The following is a 12423-nucleotide window of genomic DNA, read 5'->3' on the forward strand; positions in this document are numbered from 1 at the left end:
GACAATGCCTCTAACATACAAAGTGGCTGTATCCAAAGTAAGGGGCTGAATAAAAAAATCTCTAATCTGAGGATAAAGCAGTCTTGTCAGTGTTCTCACTGGGAAATCATCTGTGCAAGCAAAAAACCTCCTGATGATTCTCCAGTACAATATCTCCAAATTGCAACAGTTTTCTCAGGTGTGATGTCCACTAGTACAACACTGTGCTCAACTTTACAAAGCCTATCTGGTCTTTAGGCCAGAGATGTAATTATTAAGAGTTTAACATTTGGCAAAAGAAATAAAATGTAAATTTGTCTCTCAGGTGCTAGCTACTACACATGTCATTTCTCTACTGCCTGAAATACTCCTTCTCCTTGAGGTTTTGGAACCATGACTAGAAAACTTTCTTTGCCACCCCTACTGTTTCTACACTAACAAGTATTCTGTATTTTAACACATTTTTTTGCTAACTGAGTTTCCAGGTGAACAAAAAATATTTTCCAAAGACCTGGACTTGAGGTCATGTATCAAGTACTCCACTTGTGTGTCAGTCTGGTTATGGTTAGACTTAACAAAAGCAGACTGGTCACATCCATACAATGAGTTCTTATCCTTGATTTCCTACATGCACACCAGGTAGTCTCAATGTGTTGGTTTTATTCTGGTCTGTTTTTTTTAGTTTCAAGATTTTGAAATAATATTTTTGCACACCACAAGGGCAGTATTTTTATCATATGATAGCACAACCTTTTTTATGGGTACTGAAATGTGATATAAATACATGTACAGGTGTCAAAGGGTACAAAGCTTACAAGGCTGACATTTGAGCAACGTACACCATTAAAGACAAACACTGGCTCATCTAAGTATTGCTTTTGGCAGTAATTGTGCATACTGGCTTTGAAATTGCACAAAGCAGAAGCAGAGAAAAGTAGCATGGTGGACCAGGAAAACAGTGTTCAAGCTTGTTTCATAATATTTCTTTTTTTAGTAGCACAGATATACCACATTATTTTTCCCACAATTCAAGTTAAAATTGGATCTTTGAAGGAAAACCTCCAAGAGAAAGAATTTGTTAGCATATTCTGAAAGTATTTAATACAAATTATTCTCAGAAATGTTGTATTACTGGTTAATCTAGATGCAAAAATAAGTCTGTCACAAGATCACTTGTATATGACTTTAATATTAATTATATCAGCATCCATTTTCTAATAATATCTCCTAGTATTCTATGGTAAAAAGTGTTAATCTAACTTTTGAAATACTAAAATAAGTTGTTCTCTGTGATATTTAATACCTCAATATAGCAGACATCTACAGATATTCATTATGTACTGCAACATTAATTTACTAGGCTTCAGGGATCTGAAATACCAACATCCATGCTTCAGCACTTCTGCAAGACCTCTGCACTAAGCCTAAAAGGCTGCTTGATGCCTCTTTTCATCCATTACTTGCTGATGTTTGGCCAACAACAAAAAATACTGTTTTTTCTAAACTCTTCAGTCCTGCTGCAAAATCTCCCAAAGCACCTGGTTCTTTACTTATATTACATTGTTCCTTCTCTTGAAGTATCTTTTTCCATTCATGGAGGTCTCTGTGCTGTTCTTGGAGAGCTTTCTCCTAACCTCCTAGGGCCTTTTTCTTATTTGAAGTGGCATATTCCCTTCTTGCAGAGTAAATTTCTGCTCACTGAGAGAGGAGAATTTTTCTTTACAAACAGCTTTTTCCTCCACCTGACTGGCTTTGTTGTCCTCTTGAAGAGCTCTAAGCTGGTCCTTGAAGGCTTTGTGTTTTTCTCAGAAAGCTAAAATCTCATCCTGAAGAGCTTTTCCCTTCAATGCAAATGCTCATTCATATCCTTTGAGAGACGTAATCTCTTCTCTGAGGGCTTTATTTTGTTGGCCAGCCTTTTGCTGTTTCTCAAGGTTCTTTGTTTCCTCTGAAGAGTCCCTATGCTTCCTTTGAAGGATTTTATTCTGTTCCCAAAGGACTTTGTTCTGTCTGTGGACACTTAGATTCTCCTGATAGTAGGCTTTGTTCTCAATATGAAAACTTTGTTCTTTTGCCGAAAATTTTGATTCTCTTCTTGAAAGACCAGATTCTCCTTCCAGTTTGGTTAAATCATGACACATGACAGGAGATGGCAAATAGGAGTAGGAGAAGCAGAAATTGCTGATGTTCCTCAAAGAATATTTATCCCTTGAGTCAGATACTTTCCCACTTAGCTGCACCACTCAGGGGCTGTGCTGTGGTCCAGGTGATTCCACCTTCCATATGGAGTAGTCATGGAACAGAGAATAGAGGTTAAGTGTCCAAGTAAGTAAGTAAATAAATAAATATTGTATTAAATCTAAAAATAAAAATAACAGTAAATCAATACTGACATTTGACAAGCACTGTATATTTTTGCATGTGCTGAAGTATGTTCAGCAGAATAAAATTCACAAGGCTAACTTGATTATACTATTTCCTCTTACAGTCCTTTCAGAGTCCAAAAACTTCATCAATTGTTCTCATTAACTTGTTTATAACTGAGGCAAGGTAGCAATAAACACTTTTAAATATTGTTTATTCCTTATTCCACCCTGCTGCAACAATGTTATATTGTTTGGATTGGAGCAAATGTACAGACTAAGTAGGATTTTTATAAATTTAATTTCAATATAAAGGACAATATTTTTAAAATCAAGCATGTTTTGGATATATGCCTGGTGTTTACTTGGAAACACGAAACAATTAGTTAACATGCTGCTCAGTCATATAATTTATACATACAGCTAAATGCAAACACATATTCTAGCTGTTCAGAGAAACTATATTATATCTGTGGAGTACCCAGAAGAAAAATTACGATAAATTAAGGAAATAATGCAATAGCTACTATTGTGTTATCCTTGAATCAGTTTGCTGTCTGGCAGCTCATGACAGACCTGTCAGTGAGGCTATCCTCAATGATGTAATTTCAAAAGACATAGCAGTAGTGACACAGCATTAAGAGGCAGTGGTAATCAAATAAGTTGTGTCCATATGAACTAAAGCATTAGGGTTTGTATGTCTAGGGTTCTCTAGCAAGTCATTCTTTATTTTCATGAGTATTTTTTATATTTCTCCATCCATTATGTTAATTCAAAACATTATTTTCTGTCTGGCTAAATTTTTTTTTTTTTTTTTTGCCAATGGTATTGATGGCTGCCATGAAATATTTTCATACATAGACTCTAAAAGTGAGCTTTTGCTTCTAGCTACCTTGGTGCAAATTTGGGGTAACTGTAGTTATTTCTAAATTATAAGAAATTCAATTGATGAAACAATATATGGTCTCTATATTATTCAAAATAGACTAGCATTAGTATTCATAATTCCAAATATTTGTTTAGATTTAACAAATGCACATGAAAAGAGAGAATTAAATAATAAAAGAGCATGATAGTAGGGTGTTTGCAATCTTCATTGCCTCCCAGGTTACATTCTTTTTTCCAGCTCAAACAGGATCCATGTAATTTATGACAATCGCTTTGCTTTGTTTGAAAAGAGGATGAATTACTTCAGACACATGAACATCTTAGATTACACTGGTAACTTGTCTACTCCTTATGAATTTTGAGGGACAGAGGAATACTATATTCCAACTAAAGTATAAACCTGTTTCCAATATTTGTGATTCGATAAAAGCGACTGATATGTGGGGCTTTTTTAATCATGCATTATGTGTTCAGGATATTAAAAAAAGTCCAGTGAGCTTACAATTAAATTTGGCAATTCTGTTTAAATCACTACACACATCACATCATTTCTTTGTACTGTCCCTCAGCTCTGTTCTTTATGTTAATTAGGTAGGGGACTGAAATATGGCATGTAAAATGTTCAGTAATCTCAGGAGATGAATATATACAATTCCCACTGAAAACTTTACAAGATGATCAGCCCTCTGAATCCTTTCCTCCAGGATATTTGATTCCCCTGCCTGCTCACTCAAATTAAATAGGCAATGCAGATGAGTAATACTGAAACCTATAATATCAAACAAGATCAGTATCTTGGGTTCATATATCTTTCCCAGGCTTTTTACCTCACTTTAAGTCCCCAAGAACTATTTAAATCTTATTTCTTCCATGCTTATCAGCAAGATATATCTGAATATTATAGCTCAGTTAATTTTTTTTCAGCTTCTTTAAAAATGTCAAAGTGATTAAAAAGAGGTAGTTCATGTAAATCGGTAGCTCTTGTAGTTGTTTCCATATTAAAATATAAAGTTTAAAGTAACACTGGTTATTTTGACATGAAGGTCCCTTTATTTTATAATTTAGAAATATAAGTAGTAGGAAAAAGCTGTCAGTTTCAACAAGTGACAAAGACTAAGGCCATATTTCCTCCTCAATCTACATAGTAAAAGAAAGAATAATCTGAGGTTTGAAAAGGAGGGAATTTTACGAATGCACTCCAGAACTGGACTAAAACAATGCAGCTGAAATTATACCAATAATTATTTACTCCACTAGAAATGAAGGCAAACTTATCCTAACTCAGCTTCATGATGTATTCTTGAGTCCTGTCACTAGCCATGACATTGGTAGCTGCCATTGGTAGCTGCCCCTGCGCTTCCCATCATGATGTTTTTGAAGACTCTGATGACATCTCCCCTCAGTCTTCTCCAGGATGAACAAGCCAAGTGACCTCCACCACTTACAAGGCTTCCTCTCTAGCCTCTTCACTATCCTCATGGCCCTCCTCTCGATGCTTTCTAGTAGCACAATGTCTTTCTTATATTGTGGTACCAAAAGCTGCCCACAATACACAAGGTGAGGCTGCCCCTTATCAGAGCAGAGCAGGACAATCCCCTTCCTTGCCTGGCTAGGGGTGCTGTGTCTGATGCAACCCAGGACAGGGTTGGCCCTCCTGGCTGCCAGGGCACGACTGACTCATGGGAAATATAGAGAATGTGAATAGAGGGTTCTAAGATGACTAAAGTAAAGATTAAAGGCTGTTTTTATAATATTTCAAATATAATATTTATCTTAGTATTGTAAACAATTTTTGCAGTGAGGTCTATGATTGAAGGCTGTGAGATTATATCATTGCAATGCATGCTGCTGAGGATTATTTCAACATGACAATATGTGTAAAACCTAACATGATAGTGAAAATAGTGGCCTAGGCAAACTGATTTCAGTTTACCAGTTCTTAATTCTGGTTGTTCTGATCAGAAAGTAAAAAATACTCTTTTAAAAATAAAGGTTTCATCTATAAATTTTACAATGCAGTGAAATACAACAATCCAAACCTTTTAATGACACCCACTCTGAGTGGATGTACAGCAAAACAGAACACACGCAGCCTCTGTGAAAGAAACAGGAAAAGGACTTGAGATCCTGCCTTAATCTACACAAAAACTGAACTATAAACTACTCTCACAACTTTTTTAAATGCCCCCATTGCCCACATTTAGTTTCACTGCTCAGTGGAAACAAGTTGCAGAGCAGCTATTTTCTTAACTTTCCAGGTGACACTAGCTAACAATTCTGATCAAACTCTGACCCCAGAATAGCTAGGCTTGCAAAAAATGCAAAGTACAGGAAAAGAAAAACAGCATAGTTCACAAAATAAGCTTATAAAATCAAAATCACACCCATTTTACAGCTTGTATTGCATATGCCAGTTGCTGCTGGAAAAAGCTAAAAACTCAGACTGGAACCTAAAAACCTAACTGCCATATTTGGCCCATCTGGCACTTTTACCATTCTGACAATTTTATGCTGATGTAGCTTCTTTTTTAGGTCATTCAAACTTATGATTTCTCTCCCAAGTGGATATGAAATTTATGTTGTTGCTTCCAGGAGACTGAAAACCTGGGCTAAGACAGATCTTTGCTCTACCTGCCGGAGATTAGCAGAGTACCACAGAGAGCAAAAGCTGATGGTGCTGTACATCTGTGCATTCAGCATTCGGTGGCACTAAGCCACTAGTCTCTTTTCTGCATGACCAACTGACTAATTACTATACTTGGCCTTTCTGAATCCCTTCAATTAATGCAATGTGCAGTTGCACACAGTAATGGAGTCACCCATACAGAACAGAATCTGGGCCAGAATTAGGCTCTAAGTCCCAGAAGCACCTGTTACAAACACAGAATGTCCAGATGGTCTGGTCTTTGTGGGAAAGTGTCAAGAATTGACTTATCTGTCTTTCTTACTTTGAATTTAAGGTCATAAACATGATTCTTTTGAATCAGAAAGCCAATCATATTTAGGAAAAAAACCCAACAAAACAAACCAACCAACCAAAGAAAACGGAAGGAAGGAAGGAAGGAAGGAAGGAAGGAAGGATGAGAACCTTAGGATAAATCCAAAACCCACTCCATTTTTAAATCTTAATAACCCAGTCAAGCTTGTTGTTATTGTGTTCTGGGCAGGCAAAAGGGATTAGCCTGTGATTACAATGCAATCTTCAATATAATTAGATAGATTTATTTAAACACAGCTGCAAACCATAAAAATGTGAAATATTTAGTGACTGTGAATTCCGCAGTTTGTAAACTCAGACTTAAATTACTTATCATCTATTTGCTTTGGTTTTGCTTAGAAACACTAGAAAATACTGTCCTTCTTTCACTCTCACCCTCTCTTTTTTTTAAGAATATCAGTTATTTGTGTTTATAACAGTGGGGATTGTTCCTGAATGTTAATTAATTTTCTAACAGTGCACTGCTTCATTCATGAGTGTCTTTTCTCCATTGGCAATAACCATGGAATTTGCATTCCATGCCTTCTGAGCTGCATGAGATGGAGAAAGAAATACAGAATTTTATGTCAGATCCCAAAAAGCAGTTGGGATATCTCAAGAAATAAGCAAGATAATGGCAGTCTTGGCTTCCTAATAAGATTATTTTAATGGAACAAATAATGGACAATATTAACAATAGCATAAGTAATAACCACCTGGTTTATGCATAGCTTTAAGCTCTTATTTTCCTATTTTATGTCTCCTTCCTTCCTTCCTTCCTTCCTTCCTTCCTTCCTTCCTTCCTTCCTTCCTTCCTTCCTTCCTTCCTTCCTTCCTTCCTTCCTTCCTTCCTTCCTTCCTTCCTTCCTTCCTTCCTTCCTTCCTTCTTCTATATCTGATTCAGAGTAAGAGAAGTAAAAGAAAGAAAGAAAAAGAGTGAACTGAGGAAGGGAGAGAGGAAGATATTTCAGTAGAAGGAAAAATTGCATAAAGCGTATTTTCTGCCCACAATCATTTAATATGTATCAAATATTTGTTATTCTACTTCATGTCTATAAGCTTTAAAAGTTTAAAGCAGTAATTGCCATATCCCTGCATGTTCACTTAACACAGAAAAAGAAATCACAATTAGCTTTCTGAGTTCCTAACTCGAATTTTAACAAGAGTAGTAATGAATTTGTATCAGTCATATGGGAAACATGCCTATTTTTATTATTCATAAGTTCTGAAATAATATTGGCTACTATAAATATGTAGGAGACATCCAGTACTTTTAATCATAAATTACAGTAGCTAAGAGCTACCAGCAATAATTATGGAATTTTTTTTATTTGATGCATTATTTGCCGTAGACTTTTGAGAAACTTTAATATATATGGAAGGATTTCTGTATTTTCAATGGCTCAAGAGACATATGCTATTTGAAATAAATCTAAATTAATTGATTCAAATGATGCTTTAAAATGTGAATACTAAATATTTTACTGTATTTTTGGAACTCTTTTTACAGAACCAATATTTGAATTTTAAAATGTGAAAAGACCATGGAAGTGGCATGAGGAAAGGATTATCCCAAGGACAGAAAATGCAGTATTTGCTCTTAGCTGTAAAAAGTGATAGGAAAGCTAAGATGTTATTTTTGTAAAACAAATGGAAATACAACATAGGGCAATGCTGTTAACAGTTCAGAAAGGCTGAGTGATGCCACATTATGCCTCATCCTCACTTTATTCATGTAGAAAACAGATGGAATACTGCATACTGTGTTCTCAGAAAGAACAGTAGATCCACTGGGGAAGGGCTACAGCTGTGGGCGCTTACCTGGACATTTTTTTATAAAAGTATATCTGTGCATTCACCTGGTCATATCTGAGCAGTCAGATGTGGAGCAGAGCTCACCTTCAAAGCCACATATGTAAGTAAGTGGGCATCATAACAGAAAAACACTGGGCCAGATCCAACAACCTGACAGAGGTGAGGCTGCTGCAGCCCTGTGCTCCCGGGTGCAACCAGTAGCAAAGCTGAGCATATACAACCAGTAGGCACATGCATTTGGTCAGACATGTTCACCACATATATCATGGTGTCATAGAATGGTTTGGGTTGGAAAGGAGCTTAAAGATCATCTAGTTCCAAACCCTCTGCCATGGTCAGGGACACCCTTCACTAGGCCACAGTAAGCTCAAAGCCCCATCTAACCTGGCCTTGAGCACTTCCAGGGATGGAGCATCCACAACTTCTCTGGACAACATATTCCAGTGCCTTACCACTCTCACAGTAAAGAATTTCCTTCTAATATCTAGTGTAAATCTACTCTACTTTAGTTTGAATCTATTCTCCCTTGGGTCCTGCAAATAGCCCATTTCTGTCTTTGTTGTAGGCTTCTTTCAGGTACTGGAAGGCTGTGATTAGGTGACACCCACATTCTTTTTTCCAGAGTGAAAATATACAAATGTACTGAACAGCAAACTATTGACACATGATTTGGCTTTTTTACCCCCTTACTCATTTATTTTTCCATCCTTGCCCCTCCCCAAATCACATAAATCCATTTTTCTTTCCTTTCATTCATCAAAACATCCCATATTAAGTCATGTGCACTGCTGAAACAGTCACCACTCAGCCATTGTGTGGCTCTGTTACCACCTGTTGCTGAAGGTGGGGCAACTGAAGTTCTTGTCAATTATAGATCCCTTGGGGTGGATTAAAGTGACATGACACTGAATTGCTGGTGTTTATATATGTATATGTACAGAAGGCTTGCTTTAGAAGACTTTGGTTGCATTGGAAAGGAGATATGTAACTGTTTTGATTATTATCTATATAAAAGTATAAAGACATCACTTAAAAAATATGTAAGGAAAAGAAAGAAAGAGAAAGACAGGATAAGGGCAGGTAGCAAAGATATCACCTGTGAATCCAGCAACAAGGCTTGTTGTTGCAATTTCTACATCCATTGGTCACACTCTTGATCCATCAGGCATGGAGGAAGCTCCCAAACCACAAAGTTCAACAGGTTCAAGTGGGAATGCCCAGGTACCTCCCCTGGGGAGGAAGTTTTACACTGTCTATTGCAACACTGTGGATCATGTGCAGTCCTCTAGTTGGAAGGCCCTAGAAATGAGTCTGGAGGCACTTCAGGGATCTTTGATGGTTTGTGATCCCTTCTAAGACATGACAGCTGCCTCTCACTCCCACATAGTTAAACAGTTATGTTCCATCAGAAGGGGTAAATTTCCTCAATCCTATGTATGAATGTCCTTATACCTTCCCAGCAGGAAGTTTTGTGACCTGGGACAGCTGTGTGAGAGGACACTGGCATGGTAAAAACTATCCCACTTTGGAGGGTCTGCTTCTTATCAGACTTTTGGCTGAAAACCAGTTTCTTGCTAAACAAAGGTTGTTTAGTCCTGGTTATTAGTAATGAGGGCAGAGTATCATTTGAGCTCCCATTCCTGCTCTTGTCTTTCTGTCCTCTGTTGTGATTGTGGAGGTAACCTCTCACCACATTAATTAGTACATATATCTGCTAGCACACAGACGGTCTGTGCAGTAGTCTGTTCCTAGAACCAACTTTCTGCAATGAAAAATGTGAACTGACTGAGAGTGACCGTGACTAATCACAACTGCATAAAAATATGTATTTTAAAGCCACTGCTTCTATTGGACAGATGTGATGCTGGTGGAACTGCTGTGCCAACTGCTGCATCATCACCTCATATAATTGATTTAGAACAAGGAGTATTGCAAGAATTTAGCTACACTTTAACGTGAATAATTATGCAAAAAGAAATCTATTTATCTTCCTGAATAATAACAGTTAGTAAATGAATCTTTCTAGTTGTTAAGGGCAAATTATATATATATGTAATAGAAACTTATTTATAAATTTATATATATACACTATAATAGATACATGCAATATTATATATGTATGATTAAAAATGACAAATTACGTAGTTACATGTCTTTTTTTTTGTTTATTTTCATCTCACACGATGTGAAATTTGTCCCAACCTAATTCTGATGTCTAACAGCTAAGCATTTAAATCCAAGTAAGTCATTACAGATTTTCTTCATAGTCATGTCAGAGAAATACATACCTCCAGGGTGAGATATATCTATTAAAACAGGTGTCTAAGAGAAGTAAAATGAATCATCACTATCATCTAGATGGGTTTACTTTTGTTCATTAATTTTTAAGCTGACTGGCAAAGCTTAGATAGCTGTATTTTAGGTAAATAAAGTAGTTAGAATCCAGCATCAGGAAACAAAGGTACAAAGCAGCTGTCATTTCTCCACATCCATCTCAAATGTGAATTTTTTTTTTTTATTACATCCTTTCCATAAGGCAAAATGCAATAAATGATCCAGAAATTAAATGTTGATAGCATTTTCTATTTCCTTTGAAAATGACTTTGTGAAATTCATAGTCATGGGCACCCAGGTAATTTAAAAGAATAAGACCTAATTTCCTGGAACATACCAAATCAGTATCTGACAGAGAAAAGATATTTTTACAGTATCTTCCTAACTTGATTTGACATAAATATGAAGGAAGAATTAACATCCCAAAGCATGTCATGCCTCCACTCCTACCTGTTCAATCAGAGACAGGCTGAAGCTGTAGCTCTCCTCATCATTCTTAATAACAGCAAAAGATCCTCTGCTCAAAGATGCACCTGAAATCAAAAACCTCATTTAATTATACTTGCTTAAAAAAACCATAACCTTTCTAAGAATCATTAACAGTTTACTATACTCAGACCTCTTCATCTGCATCTGCCTCTCTGAATAAACACCATGACAGAACTTGAAGTTAGATTAATACCCTATATTTGGATTAGTTGCATAGAATCCCTTCACAATAAAATGGATACTTAAAAGATGTAATCCATCTTTTCCGAAATTTGGCATCTAAAATAGACTGTATCAATTGTTCCTCATTGTGGGAGACTGGAGGGGAGCTGACTGGCTTAAAACAATCAGTTTGGAAGTGGTGGGGAACAGGGCAAGCTCGGCCATAGGTGGGAATGCTCTGCTCCCCCCGGCTCCCCTGAGCCTTCTCGTGCTGTGACCAGCGCTGTAATGGGGGTGGTCGGCTGCAAGGGCCAGCTGGGAACATTGCGGCTCTGTGTGAAATGCGGGCACAAGATTTTGGTGCTGAAATCAGCATTAACTGAGCTGGAGGAGAGACCCAGCAGACCAGAACAGATAAAAGTTACAGTGACGTGTGCTGTGAGTTGCACTTGACCGCCCCTGGGTTTGGAAGCAGCTGAGATAATGCTGAATCCTAGAGTGGTGACTTTTTCTCTTTCTCTTTCTCTTTCTCTTTCTCTTTCTCTTTCTCTTTCTCTTTCTCTTTCTCTTTCTCCTTTCTTTCTCTCTTTCTCTCTCTTGTTCCTTCTTCTCCTATCTTCTGCTTGAAAGTTATTTTAAGCCAGGCCAAAAATTTCCAGTCAATATCTTGTTAAGTGCCTTGTTGTGTCTGGATAAGTTAAAGACTGCTAATTGAAAATTTGCCACATGACATATTCAGTTGGAATGTTCTAAATGTTGCAAGAAAAAATGAACCTCATGAGAATTTTGTTGTTTTATCTGAGCACCACCCAGAGTAAATCCAAGTGTGTTCCCCTAAACCCAATGAGTGGACTGTGGCACGGCACTTGTTTATTGTACATCTCTGAATACAGAAACCTAAAATTACTTTCTCAGTTGTAGGTATGCTCTCCGAATCTTTTTCCAGTTGTTCTGAATGTTCTCCTCTACTTGGTATAAAAAATCATTAGCACTCTACTTGGTATAAAGATCACTATAACTCTGTCTCTTTGCTGAAATCAGTGTTTCACAAAATATTTCTTCAGACAACACTCAGTAGTGGGACCAAGAAAATATAGGCTTGGTTGTCTACAGAAGACCAAATTTAGATGCTGTATACATGTGGGCTTTTTATTAAAAAGTATTTGAAGGAAGTTTCAAATTTAATGAAATGTAAGAGAAACTTCTGTCAGGAAATTCAAGGTCTCTTTATTTGCTGGATTTGCAAAGGTGATTCCATGCTTTGAACTCTTCTGTTTTATACTGGATTGATAATAGAAAAACAAACTCACGTACCTAAACCCAGGGTAATTACATTCAAATCAATCTGTACTACTTACTGCATTGCTTTTATGCCCATACTCCATTATGCCAGGGTTTTTATTGCTCACATCTAAG

The 12423-nt window shown here is 36.8% G+C and overlaps 1 pseudogene; it reads right to left on the minus strand.

Annotated features, from left to right (window-relative positions):
• Positions 1-1428: 1428 nt before the first annotated feature.
• On the minus strand, positions 1429-11332 carry LOC129134694 (uncharacterized; annotated as a pseudogene).
• Positions 11333-12423: the final 1091 nt, after the last annotated feature.

The sequence above is a fragment of the Agelaius phoeniceus genome, chromosome 2, assembly GCF_051311805.1.
Source record: "Agelaius phoeniceus isolate bAgePho1 chromosome 2, bAgePho1.hap1, whole genome shotgun sequence".
NCBI classification, from domain to species: domain Eukaryota; kingdom Metazoa; phylum Chordata; class Aves; order Passeriformes; family Icteridae; genus Agelaius; species Agelaius phoeniceus.